Genomic DNA, 22,687 nt, shown 5'->3' with positions numbered 1-22,687 from the left:
ATCCTGTTTAGCATGGAGCTCCTCTACAAAGCATTCAGGGCAAGAGGAAATGGCCTCAAGTTGTGCCAGGGGAGAGTTAGACTGGATAATAGGAAAAATTTCCTCACAGAAAGGGTTGCCAAGCATTGGAACGGGCTGTCCAGGAGAGTGGTGGGATCACCTTCCCTGGAAGTGTTCAAAAGACACGTGGGTATGGCACTTGAGGAACATGGTGGTACTGGGCTGATGGTTGGACTCAATGATCTTAAAAGGCTTTTCCAACCTTAATGATTCTGTGCTCTGCAGGTAACACAAACCAAAGGTCCTACTGCTGCCTGCTCCCAGGATTCAAATAATTTGTGGCCCGGGACGCAGTTTTCCTGGCTACAAAGATCCTCTCCTCGCAGTTTGTGAGATGTCAGAGCTGTGTTTGCCCTCTCCTATCCCTAAGGAGCAATCCGTTCTCCATTTCCCTGCAGCCAACATGCCCATTTGGTGGCTCAGAAGAGCACAGATCCCTCTGCAAACTGCAGCACAGCTGTGCCAAGGGCAGCACTCTTCGTTTCCAAAACACTTACACGGAGTCTTTAGCAAGGCCAAATACTTTAAACAAACACTTGAAGACATGTTCACATTCTGGGAATTCTTCAACATAAACAGATGGATTGGTAGATGCAGTAGATTAGTTTGGGTACAATATGACCCAATATGATACTGGATTGATTTGAGCAAGGGAACCACAGGCAGTGCTCTGCTGAAGGAAAAGTAATGTGTTTTCTTGTCAAGAGCACCAAGATGTTCTCATACTAACCCTCCTCCTGCACACACTTCCCATACAAATATGCCCTGCTATCATCCATGGCCAGATGGCCACAGGTTTCTCTGAGTGAGCGTTATAGACCAGATTTTGTTCCCACATACCCTGGGTGACAAGGATTCCAGGGGAAACTCCAGGGGAGGATTTCCAGTCAGGTTAGTTCAGGACTGACTCCACAACCAATTCTGTCCCAGGAGAGATTTGGGCATCTGGCAGGGAGGAGAAGCAGCATACATTGAGGCTTAATTTTATGCCAGTCAGGCCTTCACACCTCCTTCTCACCCAGCTCCATATAATAGGCTACCCTTTTCCTAAATATTTGCTTGAAAGCAGTTCCTGACTTTATCCTTGGAGCTGGAAAGATAAACTCTGAGGTTCTGTATCAGGCAAAGCTGCTACACCAGCCCAGCTCTGTCTGAAGGCAGCCTCTCTCTCCCCAGGCAGATTTTGAGGAGCTGTCTGCTCTTGGTTGCCAGCCTGTCACCCTTTGTATGACCTGACAGAGCAACAAAAGTGCTGCAAAAACTGCAGGGCTGAGGGGGGTGTAACCTTTGTGCAAAGGGGAATGATGACATGGTGGCATCCAGGTGAATTCCCCTTCCTGAGTGGTTCCTGGAGTGTTTTGAGGGTAGGGGTGGGACTTGTTTCAGCCAAATGCCTGTGTGGTTTCTCCACTTAGAGCACCATCAGCATCCTTGCTTCCCTTGGTACAGTGTCTTTTTTTGTAGCATTTATCTCTCCTGGGAGAATGACTGGTGTGTGTCACGATCAGACAGTCTGACACAGAAAAAATTACACATATTACACCAGAAAGGGAAATGAAAGAGGTTTTTTTCAGGCCTCTGTGTTCATTAATAGTCTTTAGTTGCCTGAATCAGCATCATCTGGGCCCCCCTCCCATGTCACCCTTCAGTCTAAGAGCTACACTTCAGCTGTGACACAGTTTTTAGCTTTGTCTTCAGCTACTCCTGACTGAATTGGTGCATGGGCAGTATCTTCCCTTGCCTAATGGTGACCACTGGTTCACCAGAGCTTGTTTGACGCGGTGAAGTTGCACCCTGGCTGGTGAGGGGACTGCTGGCACCCAGATTGGTTGTTCTTTCCTTGGCTTTCCTTTCCTGCTGGATTTCCCGGGTAGACAAGATGGAAAAGGGAGGATAAAAAGAGAAAAACTTACTCCCATGCTCAGACTGTCACTGGATAAACAGCAAAAGGCTGAAAACCAGGATGTGTTGGCAGTTTGCAGCAGGCAAATCTGGAAATTAGAGAAATAAATCACCTGGCAGATGGGGAACACAAAGCACTCTTTCTACTGTCCCTTGCACAGCCCTTGTACTCACCTCAAAAAGACGGGGGGATAAGACCTCCCCAGCTCATGTGTTTGGCTGTGAGCATAAGATTGGCTCGTGGAAAACTGCATTTCCAAGGTGCAGCTCAGCCCTGGTGAAAGCCTCTGGCAAACTCCTACTGCTTCCGATAGCAGGCGTGGAGAAATACAGGAACACCAGGCTCTCTGCTGGTGTAACTTGATGGATTTGTCAAACACATTTCTGCAATTTTACCATGTTTTTATGTGGTGAAGAATCATGAGCTTTCTCTGCTTTTGATACAGCTTAAATGCCTTGAATTGCTTAGAAGGGAAAGCTGACCTTTCGTGTGCTGCTGTTGTTCCACGTCACGTCGAGGCAGGGATTTTGGAGGCAGGGATTTTGGAGGCAGGGATTTTGGAGGTAGGGATTTTGGAGGCAGCACATGCCAAGGCTGGGAAGAGAACAGTTTGCCATGGTGGGTCTGTTCTATGAGTCTTGACTTGGGAGAGCATGGGACAAGCTGTACTGGGGGTGTTGCTGACTTGGGGAGGGTGGGAGCTTGTCCCCGGGGCCAGCAGTGCTCCCTCAGGTTTGGTTTTCAGGATGGCCCACGAAAAGCATTCCCATCCCTTGGAAGGTGGCACGGGGCTGTGCAAAGGGTAGCAGTGAGGAGAGGACTCCTGCTGGGGGGAGACCATGTCAAGGAGATACAGGGATAGGGGAGAAATGGGTCCTGCTCTGCCAGGCAGTGTTGCCCTGGGGTCTGGAGAGAAGATAAGTGTCCCAGAATATCTCAGGAAGGAAGAGTCAGATCTTGCTGATTGTCTCATGGGAGAGGGAAGGAAGGACAGCCGTGCTCTGCAAGATGCAAATGCTAAGCTGGATGCATGTTGGGTCAGAAGGAGATGCATCTGCAGTTCCATAGGTGGTATGCTTGTCCCCTGGGTCCAGCACCTTCACAGCCCAGCTCTGTCCCTCACCATTCCCATCCCTTCCCATCCCTGGCAAGGACAGTCCCACACAGACAACATCCTCAGCATAACTCAGGGTCAGACCCCTTTAGCAGAGGATTTCTTGCACTTTCTGCCTCTCCCTTTGCATCATGCAAGGGCTCCCTGGTTACTGCAGTGTTTGAAGACTTGGTTGAAGAAGCTCACTTTCTTTCAGCCAAACTTCAGAAGAGTCTCTTTTGGAGCAGTTTAAACTTTTTTCCCCTTAAGTAAGGCTTTGGCTGTCAGCAGCTGCTGCACTGTCAGTGATGACAAGTGGAGAGTAGTGTAGAGCCAAATATGGAGGAGGAGCAGAAGGAAAAGTAATGGAGAACAGCAGAATTGCAGTGGCTTGTAAGTTTTGGCATCAGCCAAACTGGAAACAGGGAGATGTGGGAAGCAGGGTCAGGGAAAGGTGAACAGCAGAGAAGCTACTGAACAAGTCAGCCAAGCCTTTGTCTGGTTGCTCAGCATGAGCACCACTGTTGTGAGGATATTTCAAGCTGTTATTAGTCCCTGATCCTTGCAAGTCTGGCTGCAGCAGTGGACATGAGGTGGGAGCAGGGTTTCTCCAAGACATGAGTCAGATCCTCTGACTGCTGCCAAGTTCTGACCACCAGAAGTTGGTGGTGTGTGGTGCTGGGGTCCCCCGTGCCTGTGACTGAGGTCAGAGCCTGACCAGGCTCCTTTATGGGCCATAACTAAGCCAATCTATGTTGCACTGCATCTCTCTTCCTCACAGGTGGGACAAAGATGCAAAGGCTGAGCATGAAATTCTGGTCTCAGCCATGCCTATGGTCCACATGGGCAGAGCAGTGCTCTGCCTTCAAAAGAGGATTCTTCTGAACACACGTGGGGTCCACACTCACCACACAAGCAGACCCTGTAAACTACAGAGGGATATTGCCCCTGTTCACATGGGCAGGAACTGTTAGCTGGGGACAGGCAGTGGCACTCAGGAAAATGGAATAGCTTTGTTCTGGATGCTCCTTTCTCCTCATACACACATCCTTCTGGTTGGACCCAGCCAGAGTCCATCTGTGGCTGTGCTAATGCTCAGTGGAGAGCACAAGAGGCAGGGGAGGCGTGGGTGCTCCCTGCATGGCAGGACAGGCACTGGGGCTGGAGGAACTCACTCTCGCTCACGTCCAAGGCTAATCCTGGCTCTTGGACTCGGTGCAAAGAGCCTCAGACATGAGGTGCATTAACAAGTGGGCTTTAATGGTCCCCAGCAGGCAACCATGGCCCTGCCAGGCTTCCCACAGCACAGTTGGGAAGATCAAAGCTGTCATGTGCGAGTGCCAACCTCCCCAATGGTGACATGGGGAACAAACACGACTAAGCAGGAGGGAGAAGGCTCTGCCCAGGTCTTCCCTGACAGCAGCAGGAGTTTGGACAAGCTGGCATTGATCTGATATCCTGTCCTAGGCTGGGAAGGATGAGGAGCAGGTAGGGAAGGAGCTGATCCCCATCCCAGTTTCACACAGTGCTGTGTGGGAGTATCTGCAGTGCCAGCTCCTGGTACTGCAGTTCTCAGCCCTTCCCTCTGCTCTCAGTGCACAAGGACAGTCTCTCCTCTTCCCCCAGACCCCCCATCCCCAATTTGGGAGGCACTGTGGCACACACTGAGCTCAGGCCTTTCCTCTTCCCTCATTGGGAGCCCAAGAGGGGGATGGGGAGTTTCCCTGTGGTGATCCCACTTCTGATGCTGACTTTGTAACAGACACTTATCATGAATTAATTATGCATTATTAGCATACATTATTCATTCCTATTATGTGTACATACATTTGTGGTGCTGAATAATAAGGGAATTATGCCAAACAATTAAGGGAAATAGCCTTGAGAGAAGGGGGTGCATCACAAACAGAGGGGGTTTAGTGAGGGCTGGCACCAAACTGGATGGGGGAAGGAGGCAAACAGACCATGCAGGGGGAAAGCCAGGGCAGAAGACAAGAAACTGAAGAGATGTGTGAATTACAGCTGGTTGAACAAACTATTTTTCATGTATGTGGCTGAAATCAGCAGAAATTTGGTTCAACCATTTTGTCAAAGCAAAGTCAGACCTAAGTGGTTTCTTCAACAGGAAGAGAAAAATGTCATTTCTTGTCTAGTCTGGTTTTTAATGTTAGGCTAAACAAAATTTGCATCCGTTTTGAGATTTTAGAAACGGCCATTTCAAAACATTTCAGCTTGATGTCAAAACAAAAATGTTTCAACAAAAACAAAAACATTTCAACAAAAACAAAAACGTTTCAACAAAAACAAAAACGTTTCAACATGTCCTGCAGGCTTTTGGCTGAAACTGTTTGTGGAATTTGACCTAAACTTGCGCAAAGTTTGGGTCTACTTCAAAAAGGAAATTTTTCAGCAATTTGGTATATTTGTTTTGATTGTTCATGGCACTGTGGGGAGGGGAGAGGAAGGAATCCCCCAGTGCTCAGGGGAGAAAAGCAGATCAGTTCAGAGATACAGTGTGTCCGTGAAATACCAGAGCTGCAGCAGAGCTGGAGAGAGGAAGCTCAGGTTTTCAGAATCCATCTCAATTGGGGGAGATAATTACAGGTGCCATGTTCCCAATTTCTTCTTCGGAGGATTCTCTTCTTTAATAAACTCATTCTAACAAATTGATCACAGCCTCTCCGGAACTCAGCACACATCAAAGCCATTTTTAAGATTGAAGAGAGCACTTTAGGTGAAAAATAGGAACCAGTGCCAGACTTTGTAGAGATTTAAATCTGCCTGAGCTGTAATACAATTGAATTAACTTGCTGTCTTCACACGCCTGCTACTTAATATGTTCATGGGTATCTGTCTGCTTCTGAGCTTTGGTCGGTGCTGAAACCAGAGCCCCAAAATCTCAGGAGAGACAAGGACCTGTGGGATTTGCCCCTGGTGTCCTCTGGGGGTTGCACCCAAGTTGAGGACCTCCTGGCAAGCTCAGATGAGTATCACACTGAAGTGTCCCAGTGCAGCTGGATGCCTTTCCTCTGTTTCAGTTGTTTTGGGCTGACTTCAGAGAATCAGAGAATCACAGAATGGTTTGGGTTGGAAGGGACCTTAAAGCTCATCTTATTCCAACATCCTTTCACGGGCAGGGACACCTTCCACTAGCCCAGGTTGCTCCAAGCCTTGTCCAACCTGGCCTTGGACACTTCCAGGGATGGGGCAGCCAGAGCTTCTCTGGGCAACCTGTGCCAGGGCCTCCCCAGCCTCACCCAACAGGACAAGTGCATTCACATAAACAACACAAATTATAAAAACACATTCATAAATTCTGGAGGGGTTTGGGTAGGTAACTGCTTGCTTGGGTCTAAATTACTCCTCTTGGTCCTTTCCAGTTCTTTTTTCTATATTGTCAATGAAGTGTTTGTCCCAACATACACTAGTGAGAGATCTCACAAGTCTAGTGAGATAACTAGACAAAGAGTAACTTTTTCACGGGAGCATCCAACATGTAAAGACCTTGTTTTCTAAACTGGTATAATTAAACCAACTCCAAAAAGAAAATCAACAATTGCTTTAAACCCAGGCTTTTAAGTGCATTTCATTAGACACAGGCAAATGCCACAAGGATGCCCTAATTTCCTTTTTCGAATTAGTCTGAACTAATGAGGAAAACATCACAATTAACTCCCATGACTCCAAAATAAACACTTCTTAACTCAGACTGTGAGCACCCACACTGGCATTGTCCACTTGAACCAGCTCCCAGTTCAGGTGCAGCTCTGTGGAGATGGTTTGCTCCCCACGCAGGGAGCACTGACCCACTCCCCATGATCCTCCACAATCCAGGCTGCCAGCTGTTTACAGGGAGCAGAAATACAGGGATAGCACTTATCTGGACTGTTTTCCTGGTGTCCAGCTTGAACAGTGCTCGATCTAATGAGAGCTTCACCTTCTGCTCTGTAAGTAAAGCAGGAGTGGTGGGGAGAACATGGTTTGCTTCCCTCAAGGCTCTGTTTCCCTTCTCTGGACACGCTCCACCCCTCAATGTCCTTCTTGCTCTGAGGGGCCCAAAACTGACCCCAGGATTCGAGGGGCCTCCCCAGTGCCCAGCACAGGGACAGTCACTGCCCTGGTCCTGCTGCCACACTGTTGCTGGCACAGGCCAGGTGCCCTTGGCCTCCTTGCCCCCCTGGGCACACCCTGGCTCATGTTCAGGTGCTGTGCACCAGCACCCCCAGCTCCTTTCCCCACGGGCACTTTCCAACCACTCTGCCCCAGCCTGGAGCTGCAGGGGGTTGTTGTGACCCAAGGGCAGGACCTGACACTTGGCCTGGTTGAACCTCATCCAGCTGGCCTCAGCCCATGGATCCAGCCTGTCCAGACCCCTCTGCAGAGCATTCCTGCCCTCCAGCAGACCAACACTGGCTTACAGACAGATACTTCTTGGGGCATCCCACTGAGAGATCAAGCCTTTGTGGGAACAGCAGCAGCATTTTGCAGGGCTGGGACTGCAGGAATGAGCTCCTGGCAGACTCCTCGTGCCCAAAGGGACTTTGCAAAGAGCTGGGTGGGTGGCTGACAGCCTGGGAAATGAGCCATCTGTAAGCACAGGGAAATGTTGGTTTGGGGGTTTTTTTTCCAGTTCAGGTGTGTTTTTTATGTTTCAAATGCATTTGTTCAGCCTAAATGAGGATGAAAATTTCGAAATGAAAATGGAAATTCAAATGAAAAAATAAGTTCTAAAATGGACCAAAGAGCTGCTGAAACATTGTCCCTCTAATTTGTGTTTCACTTCAGTGTTAACTGTTTAAATGCTGTGTATTTTGAGCTGTGAATGGACATAAATTTACAGAAAAAACATGTTCTTTTTGTTTAGAACATGTGTTCTTCTTGTTTAGAACACATTTATATAGGGCTTTTTTGATTATTTTTTGAAAGTGACTAGTTTATTGAGACCTTCTCTGCCCCCACATCTACTTTTGATTTTACAGAAGTGTTCTCTGATTGCTTTAAAGCAATTTATCAAGACACTCACAACCGCTTTCTGGCTTTCTGCAAGGATGATGTAAGTCAGGGCAGGTAAGGTATGGTTCATAAACCCAAAGGACCTTATAATCTAGACTTTGAGGAAATGAAAAAGTTGGGGGCCTGTGGCCTAAGATTCATCCTGAGTCAGTTCAAAAGCATTTGGTGAACTAAGGCTAAATTTCAGCCTTGTAATGAAAGATGAAGGAGGGCAACCATCATTTGCTCTGTGGGTTTTACCCAGTGGCAGGGATCAAAGGTAAAAAGAAAGCCATGAGTGGGTTAAAAGCAAAGCACTAAAATCCAAGAAAACCTGAATTTGGCTTGTAAAAGCAGAGGAAAAATCTGGTGGAAGACCAGAGAGCACATTTGCTACAGGGAACTGGTCTACTTCTGCCTTATTGCCCACCTGAAGATCCATGAAGCATTAAGGCAGCACCAACAATCCGTGGAACAAATCCAAATGCACAAATGTAAAGGAGACAGAGGCTTGAGTCTGCACCTCCCCACTGCTGGGCTGCCCTCTCAGGGACACTGAGTGCCCCTGGTCCAGCCCCAGCATGGTGACAACAGTCACCTGGGCCAGGGGAAGGTGTCCCTGCCATGGTAGGGGGTTGGGGGAGATGGTCTTTGAGGTGCCTTCCAACCCAAACCATTCCATGACTCTGTGATTTCCCACTCCCGGCGGGGACAGCAGGAGCAGGGCAGGCACCACGAGCTGTGTTTGGGGACAAAAGGCCTTTCCTGCTCTGCAGAGCAGTGCCCAGCCTTAGCTGGTGCCTCCAGCAAGCTGGGGGGATTGAAAGAGCTCTGTTGTGGATTCATGGAGATGCTACATGGCCCTTGCTCTGGTGCCTTTCCTCACTGATATGCAGCCTCTCAGCCCTCTTCTGGTACCCCTTCCTCTGTGTCCTTGCCACTGCCCTGCTGCCAGAGCCTCCCTGCCCCCAGCACCCCTTCCCTGCCCATCCCTGGGGGATGGACTCGGCTGAGTTGGCAGGAAACTCCTGGAGAGAAGGGCAGCTCATGCCTACCCTGAAGTCGAGCAGGCAGGACACCCAGCTGGGCCATCTCCCCTCCAACCTTGCTGTACTTTTAATTTTTGGCTGGGGAGTGGGGTCAGGGGGAATTTATTTTGCTGCTTTGAACACATGCAGGCTTTTCTGCAACAAGAACATTGCTGTGGTCATTAAAAGCAAATCCAGCACGCTGACTCCCAGCATCAACATCGATGCAGAGGGACAAGGGGAGAGCTGGCAGCCCTCCAGAGAGTTCATGAATTTTCTGAAGTGAGGGCAACTGGCCTATTTGGATGAGATGAAGACACTCTCCAGACCAGCCTCAAGATAAAGAGTCCAGCCATACTCTGGAGAATAAGAGAAAGATCAAACCGTCTGTCCCTGAAACACAAATAATCAGTGTAAGACCCTCAGCTGCAAGAAAAGCACATTATTGCTCTCTACAACTCTCTGAAAGATTGTAGGGAGGTGGGTGTCAGCCTCTTCTCCCAGGTTATAAATGACAGGACAAGGCCTCAAGTTGTGCCAGGGCAGGTTTAGACTGAATATTAGGGAAAATTTTGTAACCGAAAGGGTTGTAAAGCATTGGAGCAGTGGTAGAGTCACCATCCTTGGAAGTGTTCAAAAAATGTGTGGATGTGGCACTTGGGGACAGGGTTTACTGGTGAACATGGTGGTTCTGGGTCAACAGCTGGGCTTGGTGATCTTTTCCAGCCTTAACAATTCCACTATTTTATAATTCCATTCCCTTGGCTTCCCATCACCACTGCTGTCCCATCGGTTTTTCACAAGGCAAAGCTACACTGACCAGGTCCAGTGATGTTGGCAGCCCTGTGCTGAGGTCAGAATAGGTGATCCCCAGCACCAGTACCTAAGGCATGAAAACCAGGGGGCTGATTGAAGGAGATTCCTCACCAGAACCCAGTGGGACTGGCCAGGCACCCTCAGCATGGATAACAGCAGAGACACAGAGGGTTTGCCCACACTGGACAAACCCTGGAGCTGGTGGGCACTTCTGCACCCCCAGCTTGGCTCACAACCTCGTGGCAGAGGATACATCATGTCTAAGACACACCAAGGTTGAATTCTGCTGTGGGAAGGTCCCAGATTATCAGTATGTTAACAAAAAAGCACCTGCACCGGGCAAGACAAGGCAAGAAAGGTCAAATCTATTACATCAACTTCTATTTTGGCTTAAAAACTGTATTCACTTTTAGCATTAAAAAAAAATAAAGGCTTCTCCTGGGGTTAGTATTTTTGTGGCATTTATGAGTAAAGCAGACCCCTGCTGTCTCGCTTTTCAGGAGTATTTTTGGATTTGCTGAGGCTCCCGGGGTGTCCAAAGCTAAAAATATTGAGTTTTTGTTACTGCTTCCAAAAATACGTCCAAACCAAATCCCCCAACAGAATTTCATGAGGGGCCATTTAAAGGTCAGTTTAAAGAGTCCTTACGAGATGGATTATCGAGTTTGTGTTAGGGCAACGTGGCCTAGAGCTTGGCATGGGTCTGGAGAGGTCCTGGGGTGTGTGTCAGCATTTGGGAAGGAGAAGAACACAGGGAGAGGGAGCTGTGGGGAGGGAGGGGAGGGAAGCCACGGTGCAGATGAGCTGCAGGAGCCACAGCAGGACATCACTGGCAGGACATCATGAGTTCCCCCGAACAATCTGGTGTGTGCAGAGAAACTCAGGCTGAGGAATTCTGAGCACTGAATTTACATCTCTGAAACCAGCAGCGTAAGGGAAAAGGTTGCACTCTTTTTGTTTGTTTGTTCATTTTCTTAAGTGGCAGCTCGGATTAAAGCTGACACCAGAAGGATAAGCACTGAATCCTGGGCTAAATATTTCATTTCCACAGATGCTGACACCAATTTGGTTACAAAGAAACTCTTTTGCATTGGGTTTTTGTTTGGCTTTTTTTTTTTTTTCTGGCTTTCATTTAGTTTGATTTGGTTGTTTTTTTTTTTTTTTTTACATAATTTTGGGGTGGACATGGGAAAAGATAACTGACTTCCCAAAAATCAACTCGGAACCGGAAGGAGACAAGTTACAAGAAAAAAAAGGCTGAAGAAGTAAAACCACGTTACCTCTGCCTTTCCTACAATTTTCACGTGCTCAGCTGACCTGCTTCATGCAAAGGTCAAGGGCTGCATTGCCCTAATTTGGGGTAAAGAGGAGATTTTTTCACCGGAGGTGGGGTTCAAATTTAGTCAGAAGGGGCTGTGGCCAGGGCCATGGTGGGGCTCTCAGCTGGCTCTTCCCTGTGCTGTGACAGGCAGCCCTGACCTCAGAGAGCCCACCTGGGACAACCCCAAGGATGTGCTCCTCTGTGATGCTGCACTCAGCCATGCAGGGGACATGGTGCTGCTGGGACAGACAGCCAAGGGCAGCCAAAGAAAGGAACGATGCTGAGGGGCCACAGCTGCCTTTTGTTATATTTCAGAGAATCACTAGAAAACTTCACCAGGGAAATAATGTTTATGCTTCAATGCAGTGAGCAAAAGCATCTCATTTCCCTCCTCTGCCATTCAGGCTAAATCCAGCTCTCCCTGACACTGGTCTATTTGGAATTCATCCACTGAACTTATTCTGGATTTCTGCAGCGGCATCTGGGAGCAGAGCACGGAACCTTATTTATTTATTAAGGCTGTATGGGTTTGAGATTTGCTCTTGCAGGGGGAAACTTCCTCAGCATTGTTTCTGCTGGGCTGGGGAGGGCTCGGTGCTCCATCCCAGGGAGCGGAGCCAATTAGCAGAGACAGGGCTGTGCATCCCAATCCTCCCGTGCCACTGCCAAGCTCCAGCTCCCACAGCTCTACCCAGGGTCTTTCCTGGCTGAGCAGCCTTTGACGTCGGCGCTGATGCTGAGGCAAGGGAGACACAGATGGATTAAAATAGCACAGCTATTATCAGCTTTGCTCAAAATTCTGGTTCAGTTTAAATTCATTTGTCAGGAGAAGAAGAAAACTGACTTTTCCTTTGAGCGGCTATTTTCCCTCCTGGCTCCAGAAGTATCTCAGTGCCAGGAATAGCAGAGTCCAAGGCTTCACAGCAGAGGCACCACTTGGCTCCCAAGGATGTTCCCAAATTCTTTCCAAACCCAATTGAGAGCTGGTGGCCCAGGCTGCCTGTTCCACTGGACAGCAGTGAGATACAAGAGGCCAAACCCATCCTACTGCCCCAATTACTTTTGAGGTAAGGAGCCAGCTCATGCAAAGAGAAGTCCCACTGGCCTGCCCTGGTCAGAAGACAGTCTCTGAGTCAGGAGCTGGAGTTCCAGTTTCATATCCATTTTGAGGCAAGCGGCTCCAAGCCTCTGTCTTCTCTGCTCACTCAGGAAAACAGCCATTAACAGCACCTTCCACTTTGCAAAAAGTGTTATCTCTGAATGCAATTCTCTCTGCATTTGTGCAAGCTGGGATCTTATCAGATTGGGTTTTAGGAGCTGGCACATTATGTTTCCCTTACAAGCAAATTTAGGTGCTGGGTGCTCCAGAGCTTGGCTACATCCAGGAGAACATCCCAGTTGTACATTGGCCTAGACCATGAGAGTGACCCCAGTGTTTCCTTCTCACCCCAGCTCTGCCTTCCCACCCTGCACACACCGAGCTCCCACAGAGCCCAGGGTGATCCTAGCTCTGGGTTGGTTACCTACTCTCCCCGTGGTTTCTGGAAAGTCTCTTTGCCACCCAAGGCTGCTCTCCAGTAGGTGACTTGCTAATGCTGCTGACATATCCTTCTGTGCTTCCATTTAGGTATTTGAAGGGGGTAAAAAGAAAAATACGGAGCTGCTAGGCAAGGATGGTTTGCTTCTCTCTGCCTCTGAGTTTTCCTTCAGGCTGAAAACCCTCATGCCTTTTAGTTCAGAGTTTGCCTCAACAACACCTCATTTTACAGCACTTTGAATTGAGATGTTAAAAAAATTCCTTCCCTTGCTATTCCAGCACATTTCCATTAAATATTTCCCTGCTGTTTTGGAGACTACAGGAAAGTGAGAGCTGTGTGTACAGTAATCCCTCCCCCACATGTGATTTCTTGCTCCAGTTCTTCCCACTTGCTCTGCCTGGCTGTTTGGCAGCAACACCCCAAACACGGCTGTACCCCCAAAGGGAGCTGGTCCTGGGGAATTCCAACCAAGACACCCACCCCAGTGGAAGTGTGGATGCTGCTTGCAGTTGCTTCATGCCTGTTTGACTGGGTAGCTGTTCCCAGGAGGATCTGGGGGCCACCAGCAAACCCTGCAGCTCAGGTCACACCCTCAGTGCAGGACAAAGCACAGGAGGTGGCTCGTGGGCACTTCAGTGAGGGCAACCTGCCCCAGGGACTTGGATCTCAAATTTTGGTCTTTGTTTCAAGCCAAATTCCCAGCACTTTGGGAAGCTCACTTAGGAACAGACACCTCTGGCCTCACCCAGCCTACCCCAAGCCTGAAGGAGGAACAGCAAGGGAGCAGCTGGACTGGACTCAGTGTCCCGCTGCTCCCCAGGTGCTCAGGTTGGAGTAGGTTTCTCAAGGGCTGGAGTAGGTTTCCAGATCTGAAACCAGCTCCCAGTCCTCAGTGTGCACGTGCCAGAGCCACTTCCTGCAGCTGGGTTTTGGCCACCAAGGGGAAGAGACTTGGTGCTGCTCCTGCCCTCCTCCTGGAGTGGCACAGCCCCTTCCTTGGGTACTTCAGACCCTAGGGTGACAGCTGCTAAGTGACAAAGAAATACTGTCACCAGTGCCCACCCTCTTGCTTCCTGGGCATGACAGTACTTGTTTCCCACCATGCCCAAGCAAGAGAAGTAACAGGAGTGTGATGATGTGACTCAGAGGCAACTGCTCCTCCTTTTGGTGTGAGGTACATGGACACCCTGTACTGTCCCCAGCTTGTGAGCAGGACAGGGCTGTGCAGAGGCCAGGCAAGGAGGAGGAGTGGGCAAACTGGGAGAAGCATGGACAATAGAGGAGGACAAACCATCACAGGCAATAGCCAGTGCATTCACAGCACCTCTGCTCTAACAGCTACAGGTTTCCTCAACTGACCCCTTCTCTCCTCTCCCTCCTCAACTCTGCTTCCCCACACCCTCCATTAGGATCAGAAGATGTTTTCCTTTCCTCCTTCCCCCCTTTTCTTGTGGTAAATCTTGCTGAATTCATGAAAAAAAAAACCAAACTAAAAAGATGAACACATTTCACACATAGCTGCCCATCTCTGGAGACCACTGGAGCGAGAGCAGGAGCTGCATCACGGGGTGCTCTGTGGCAGAGCCCCTGGGACCCCCCCTCCCCTTCCCTGGGGATGGGGCTGCTCTGCTGATGTGCTTGGCTGGGCACGAGAAGGGTTCATTAGGGACAGAGGTCTCCCGCTGGCCCTGGCCCTGGTGCAGGCAGTGCACCCCTTGCTCACTCTCCTCTGCATGTCTGAGGAGGGATTCACCTCCTCTCAACCCTTTCAGAGCCTTCTCTGGTCTCCAGCTGGAGACAGACCCTTCCCTGCCATCCATCCATCCAGCCAGCCCAGTCCTGCAGCACGCTAGCAGAGTGTCCAGGAAAGGGGGATTCAGAAAGGGGAGCCTGGGTTTTTATTTAGTTTGTTAAGTCCTGCAGCTGCTTCCAGGTAAGGAGATGTGGAATGCCTGCCCTCCTGCAGAGCCTGCCATGGAGTTTGGAGAGGATTGCTGTGACCCTTCTCTGAGCAGGGGCTCTCTAGGACCACCTGCCCTCGTGTGACCTGCTGCACCCCTGGCTCTCTCTCTGCTGGTCCTCACTGCACTCTGCAAACCCCTCTGACATGGTTACCAAGGCTTTTGCTGGCTCTGCTCCCTGCTCTGCTGGCATCACCTTGTTGGATTGCAGGTGTTCTCTGGGCCCCAGCTCTCCATCAAAAAGGAAGGGGTAACATGTCACCTTGTCAACAGGCTGGGATAGGAACAAGCAGAAGGAGCAGTCAGCTGCTCAAAAGATGAATTCAGCAGACAGCAGTGATTTTGCTCAGCTCCCCATCACTGCTGACCACAGCTTTCTGTGAAGCAGAGCTGACACAGAGTAAATTTTGGGTGGGAATAGCAGCATTTGGCCATAATGGGAGTTGATGCTTTCTTTTTGTGATGCTGGTGCCTCAATGCCACTGAACCCTGACCCCCACCATAGAACTGCTCCCTGCTGGATGCTTAAGCAGGGCCCAAAGCAGAGCTGAACCAGGAGCAGGAGTACACTGGCTGGATTTGTGGACTGGCCCCATCACCGACTGCAGTGACAACATGTGCAAGACTCTTCTCCAGGCACCACTTGTGCATGAAGAAGTCTCCATTCTGGGCATGTAGGAGACCTTGGATTGTTCCCTTTCACCATTCACTCGAGTGAAGCATCTTGCTGATTTGAGGTAGCTACATGGGTGTGCTAATTGCTGCCCACATCTACCTCAGCAATGCAAACCATGGGCTGCTGGTTGCCTGTATGGGGGTACATGAAAAGACTACTGTGATAGCTCTTCATCTGCCCTCTCCAAAGACCAGACTGTACCCTGGAAAAGCATCCACTGGTGAAGAAAAGGGCTGCTCTGAGGCAACACTTTTTTCACCACATAGTAGCTGCAAAAACATGCAAACTCTTGACCAGCTCTTGACCATTCAATTGAAATCCCAGAGCTGTTGCACCAGAGCTTAAAAAGCAACCAGGGGAGAGGAAAGCAGGATTCTTCTATTCCTTTGCAAAGGTTTGTTCCCTATGCAGGAAAGACCCCTGCTTCCCACTCATCCCAGCTTTGGAGGAATTGCCCACACTGTTTTGATTTGGAGTTTCCCACCTCTCTCTCTCTCTTATTCCAAATCCCTGGGCTTACCACACCTTCTGCACTGAAAACAAAGCCATAAAAGAAATTAGCGGAGAAAGGGAAAAGACAGCCCACTGATCTCCCAATTAGCACAGAGCACTTAAGCAGTCAGAACTTTGCATTTTAATTGTAATCACTCCAAACACAAAAAGCTGAAGTGACAAACCCCACAGCTAATTCCAGTTGATTAAATAACTCCCCATCCCAGCCTGTGTGTGTTTGTGGTTTAATTCCTTGGCCCCTGGACACAGCCCAGTGATAAAGGCAGTGTTTTATTTTTACTCTCCTCCACTCAAATCAGTGTGCTTCACTGAATCCTATTCCAGAGCCATGTCTGCACACCTGAATTCTTTCCCCTGGCCTGGACCATGTCCTTGGGTATTGTGGTGCCCAGTGTTGAAGGCTGGAGGTGTGGGGTGAGGAGCAGGTGAAAACAAGCCAACACAGAGTTCACAACATCCCAGAGTAACTCAGGTGGGAGGGAGCTCTGCAGGTGCCTGATCCAACCTTTGACCAAAGCAGGACCACCTTTGAAGTCAACTTAACTAGTTCAGGTCTGTTCAGTCAAATAATGAGTATTGCAAGCAGAGAGATCCCACAGCCTACCCGAGCCTGTGATTTGATGGCTAACTGCTTTCACTATGGAATTTTTTTCCTTTTATCTAGTAGAACTTCTTCTGTTGCAATTTTGCCTCTCATCCTCTTACTGTGAAAATTAATTAGGACCAAATTACATCAGAAGGGAGGCACACAGACCCAAGAAGAGCTCTCAATCCTCCGTGAAGAGCAAGATGTGTGGTGCAGCCTCAGCTCTGAGCACAACAGACCCAAACCAAGCCACAGATCCAGATCTGCTGGGGATTGAGCTCCACATCAAGATGTGTGTAGCTATGTACACCAAGAGATAAGGCTCTCAAGAAGCAGCTTCCCCACAGCCTTCCCCAAAAGGGGCTTCTCTTTCCAGTGTTCAGTATGGACACAGTGTTGGATCTTCCAAGATGGTCTGTGCACTCTCCCCACCTCCTACCTGACACAGAGCCACCTCTTACCCTTCAAGCACAGGGTCTCTCCATTTGAGCCTGATGTGCTCTCCCTCCAGGAACAGACACCCAAGGTAAAATCAGGATGGAGACCAAAAATGATGATGTTTGTCACCAGCTGAACCAACATCACCACAGCAACACTGTGTGTGGAAGGACGTGCAGCAGGGAACTGCACATGTACCACAACAGTGCAGGAGGAGTTGTGTGAAGAAGAATCCAAGACTAGGGCTGCACATGGTGGGTCAGGCTCTTTCCATTAATGTCCCTGCATCAGGTCCTAAAGGTGGAATCACAGGATCATGGAATGGGACCTTAAAGGGACCTTAAATCTCCTTTAGTTACAAGCCCCCTGCCATGGGCAGGAACACCTTCCACTAGACCAGGTTGCTCAGAGTCTCATCCAACCCAGCCTTGAACACTTCCAGGGACGTGGCATCCACAACTCCCCTGGGCAACAAGATGTCAGGGGGCATTACATGTAAAAGCAGGATCAAGGTGTGGACCTTTAATTGTGAGGCTGGCAATTCCTTTTGCAGGTCCTGACTGAGAAAGCTGGGACAGACATTGGGAAGAAAAAGAGCTATGAAAACTGAGCACAGAGCCCTGTAACACATTTATTAAATCAGACAGCAGAGAAGCAGGCAGGAGTTGTAAATCCAATGTGACATTACATAGGAAACTCCTCCTGAAGTGGAATCTGAGGGGCACAATGCCTGGGACCCCCCTGCTTCATGACAAAAAGTTGCTCTGGGGTAATCATGAACCTACTCAAGAGGAGCTGGTTGTTGAAGGAGCCAGAGGACTGAAGGTTTGTGTGACCTCTCTGGTCCCCATTGTTCCAGCAGCTGGAATGAAATGTCAAGTTGGTCTTTAGAGCTCAGAAGCAATGAGGTGCTTCTGCTGTTCTACAGAGTTCACACAAGGATTTTTTCCTTTTTGTTTTGGCTTATTGTTGCTTTGTAAATTAGTTCTTTTAATCAAAGTGTCCTTTACCTAAAAACAATTCCTGGAAGCAAAAGCACAAGTAGATGTGAGGGCTCTACTCTCCTCTAGCACAACACGTCCCTCGAGTCCTGCTGCTGGGGCTGGTGCAGCACAGCTCACACCAAGGAGCAAGGGAGAAGCAGGTTCCTGGTCATTCCTCCCCGACAGGAGAAGGGATGCACAGTGTCACCTCAGCTCTGACACTTTAAGTTCTGCAGGTTCTCAGCTGCACTCAGATCTTGCATAGTCAACCATCCACTTCAAACATACCCCCTTTGCTGCAGGAGTAGCTCAAACTCTTTTTGTTTAATACAGTATGTTCCGGGATATCAAAGCCCAAAACTGTGGGCAACTCTGAACTTTCATTTCCTCCTGTAAGTAGGGCTGTGCTCACGCAAACACACTATTTTCTGTTAGTCAAAGTGAAGAAGCAATTCTCACAGAAGGGTGGGAGATGCAGAGTGTAAGGCTTTACACTGAATCAGATATTTCATACAGAAGGCTTAATTCTTTTTTTAGCCCTCATACGAAGAAAAGAAATGAAGAAACTAAGTAGTCTCACAGAACTGGGGCAGGAGGAAAAATCCCAACATAGGCTCAGCAGTTACAGTCAGGATGTGGACTCAGCTCCCCCCTCTGCCCAAAGGGGTTGGAAGCAGCAGGTCCCACATCTCTGGGGTGGGCAGGGCATACCAGGCTGCTCCAGCCCTCCCATTTCTATGCCTTTCCAGTTTTCATGAACACTGAATGTTCACTGTTGAAGAAGGTAGAGGCCATGAGCTGCATCCCCAGAGCATGTTCTCCAGCAGCACCAAGGAGTGGGTTTGACCTGGGCCTAAGAAAGGATGAGGAGATGGTAGGAAGCAGACAGGCTCAATTCTCCCTTTGTTATTCCATTGTCTGTCTTTAAGGCCTTTTTGGCTGTGCTCAGGAAATTCCTCACCTGTGGGAATACCATGAGATAGCCCCATGCACCACAAAGAAAAGGATCAAAGGAGCTTGCTGACCAAGGGGAAAAGGAAGGCAGCTGCACACCTCTCCCCTGCTCCCTGCTAAGTGTAGAGAGGGACCAAGCCTCAGGGAAAGGCCAGATTTACTGCTCAGATTCCTCACTACACAGACCTGCTCGAGCCAGACCAGCACTAGTCGTTCAGACTTCCAGCACACACACTACAAAGTGACCACACCCAGGGGACAACCCCTCTGCCAAGGTCCCTGAGAAGAGCTGTTTGGTTTACAAAGAACTGAGGAGCGACCCAGACACTTGCCAACATTGATCCCTCAACCTCTGATTAAGCAGGAGGACAGAACTCCCCCTTGAACATGGCTGGGGCAGGGAAATCAGGCACCTTTCCACAATAGAAGACTGTTTGCTCCAGTCTCCCTCAGCCCCCTTCCTTCCCTCTTGCTATGCATTTACAGCAATAAATCATTCAATTAATTTGCCTTAAGGGGAAATACAAACCCCATGCAGGTAATGGAATTTCTAGGTACAGAAACCCAAATCAATCACTGGAGCTCACCATTCATTCATCTCAATTAGCAAGTGCATTTGCCTGCCCTGCTGGCCCTGACCCCCCAGGTAGAGTGCCTGCATTTCACAAAGCCCCATTTTCTACCACTTCACGAGCAAGAAGACAACAGAGTTCAACAATTTCAGTATTGAGAAACAACCTGTGCAAACCTGAACTCTGAAGCACTGGATACCATGGACTTAGCACACCTGAGGAGATCCCTTCACACTTCAAGACCTCCTTAGAGAACTTGCCACCCCACCCCTTCTCCAAGAGCTCAGGGCCTCTTGCATCCCAGCCATGGAGAGCAGGGCTTTCACCAGATCCATTTTGTCTATCTCAGATTTTACCTTTTCAAAGCCAGGAGTTGTCCCAGGAGTCCTGTTCCAAATGCCAGTAGATCTTCTGGGGTGATGGGAAGCAGGAGGAACAGAGCTGCTTCATGGGCTGTGACAAGGGCAGTCACAGTCCCACAGGTACCCGAGCAGAGAGGGCTGGCAATGAGATTAACTGGTAGCTCAGGAACTGTGAGAAAAATGTGAGGTGAGGAGAGAAATCCACCGCCAGTCCCAGCAGCAAGGCAGGACAGAGCTGAGCACAGACCCAACAGCAGCACAGCTCATTCCAGGACCAGCTCCCAGGTGGGATTTGTCCACAGGAACGAGCTCAAGGCTGAGCCCCCACAGCTGAAATGGGGAGAAGTAGGGCTGGGTTCACAACAAGCTTCCATGTCCCAGACACACAAAAGAGAGCAAGGACAAATCTCCATGGGCAAACGTGGTGTGTGTGTGTGTGAGTCCACTGGGGTATTGAAAAAAATAACAGCACATTAAATAAAACAAGGGCACTCAACCTGTCGAGGACTATGGGCTGTGTGGCCTGGTTAGCTGTCACTGCTACCAAGTTCTTGCAGCTCCAGTCTTACTCCTTATTTCTTTCTTTTCTAAGCATAACTGACAACTGTGAATGACCTTCTGTGTTCCATTCATACTCTTAGGAGCCTTTCCCCTCTCTCATTTTTATTTCTGCTCCGTATTTTTTATTTCTGCTCCGCATTTTATTTCTGCTCTGCCTTGTACAATGCATCATCTCTTCCTTATTTGCCTTCTGGCAGAAACACTTAACCAGCTGAGATTTCCCTCTCCTAAGACTTTCCTGTCCTCCTGGAAAGCTTACAGAAGTGCTGAGGCTGCAAGTTCCAGGAAGATGCATGGAGCAGGTGGGGTTGCTGTCCTGGGACTGTGGGATACTCTCAGGTTAATTTGGGAAATTAACTTCAGACTCAGCAGCTGCTGTGGCTGTTAGTACTTCAAGGGAGCAGGAAAATGCTGATGGTAACAGCTGCCTCTGTGATTTATAAGCCATACAGAAACATCTAGCTAGCTCTGGAGAGCTGCATATGGAAGGGAATTTCCTGTGAATGACCTTCTTTAACAAAAGGTACAAGGCATGTGTTTGAGGGGGAATTGCAAAAGACTCCCTCAGTGGTGAACAGTTTCATCTTCCTTTTGCCTGTCTACACATCAATCCCCTCCCATTTATAAAGAATGATGACAAAGTGCTGATCTGAAGGCACTTTCGGGGAAAGAATCCTCTGTAAAATACTGCCCACTCACCTCTGAGTTCTGTGAAAAAGATGCTTTTCACAGTTCCAGCCCCTCAACATGACATTGCCTGTGAACTCTGCATAGTGGCAAATAGGACAACGTGCATGCAAATATCTGAGCTGGTGAGGTGATGATTAAACATCCTCATCTGTTTTATCACAGAACCACAGAATGGTTTGGGTTGGAAGGGACCTTAAACATCCAACCCCCCTGCCATCAGCAAGGACACCTTCCACTAAACCAGGTTGTTCCAAGCCCCATCCAACCTGTCCTTGGACACTTCCAGGGATGGGGCAGCCACAGCTTCTCTGGGAAATGTGTACCAGGGCCTCACCACCCTCCCAGCCAAGTTCTTCCTAGTATCTAATTTAAACCTGACCTCTGTCAGTTTAAAGCCCTTATGATTCCTGACACCCTCCTGTGGACACCCTTTTCATACCATTAGGGTGGCCTAGGGTCAAACAGCTTCTGCCAGTGCAGCACTCACGTTGTCTTAATAGGTTGTGGGAGTTTCTCCCCAGGTTGCACAGCAGATACCTTATCCTGTCTCCAAGGATTCCAGAGCATCCCACTACTCCAGCTGGACAGCTCTACCAGTGAATAATGTCATCTCATTGGGATGACAGTCCAATCTGCTCTTCCCAAACCATCACTGCAGCAGGAACAAGCTCTTCTCAGCAAGAGGAATCCTTGTACATTCCCTATCAAGACCACAAATGCTCTGATTCTGCCACGCTCCAGTGGAGTGGGATCTGCACCAGGGGACCCGGAGACCTGAACTCTGCATTTCTGTGTTTCTTGTTTATACCATTCTTGGGTGGTCACTCTTGCTCTGCTCACGTACCTCCCGGGGCATTCACACGCTCCAGTCGTGTGATTCCTCGTCACTGTTTCATGACACGAAGCCAGGTGGAAACTTTGTCCAACAAAAATGTCAAAATGAGCAGTCATGTGCTTCTGTGCTACCCTTGCTTATACTGCACTGATTACACCTTTTTCTTTGTCCAGCAAAGCTGATCAGAAACACTGTTTTGAAAGAATCCAAGAGGAGAAAATTATATTCTCCCATGGGGATTTGGGGGGTGGGCACATATATGTTCATTACAGGGAAAGGGACCTCAGGAGATTCTGGCCTGGGAACAGAAATGCTGTTAGACACAAATATTCAATAATCGTGAGTTATTTGCAATTCCATTTCTCCAAAGTCTTGTTTTTGACTTGAAATCTATTACCTGGTTAATAACATTTAATGACAGATTCCTTTAATTTATCTTCTGCTAACAGGCTCCAGCAGTCACATTTAAGAGAGCTTGTCTCCATGACAGAAACTTACTTTTCATTTTTAAATGCAAACACAGCCCTGGATATATTCCCATGAATCTAAGAACATGTTGTTGTTGGTTTTTTTTTTTTTTTAGAAGGACTTAGAACTATGCTCATGATTAATTCACCAAATTAAATTAAACCAAACCAGTTGGCAACTCCGCTTTCAAGTTGGCTCATTTTCACCCATCTGACTTCAAAATGGCAGAAGGGATTTTGCTCAAAATTTAGAATAAAAAAAACCACACACGCACCAAAACTTGCCTTGGGAAAAGGAACAGCAACTATGAATAAAAATATGAAATATTACTTTTGTA

Source organism: Corapipo altera, unplaced genomic scaffold, assembly GCF_003945725.1.
Source record: "Corapipo altera isolate COAL_440 unplaced genomic scaffold, ASM394572v1 107b, whole genome shotgun sequence".
NCBI classification, from domain to species: domain Eukaryota; kingdom Metazoa; phylum Chordata; class Aves; order Passeriformes; family Pipridae; genus Corapipo; species Corapipo altera.
The sequence above is the reverse complement of the archived record's forward strand: the minus strand, read 5'-3'. Positions refer to the sequence as shown.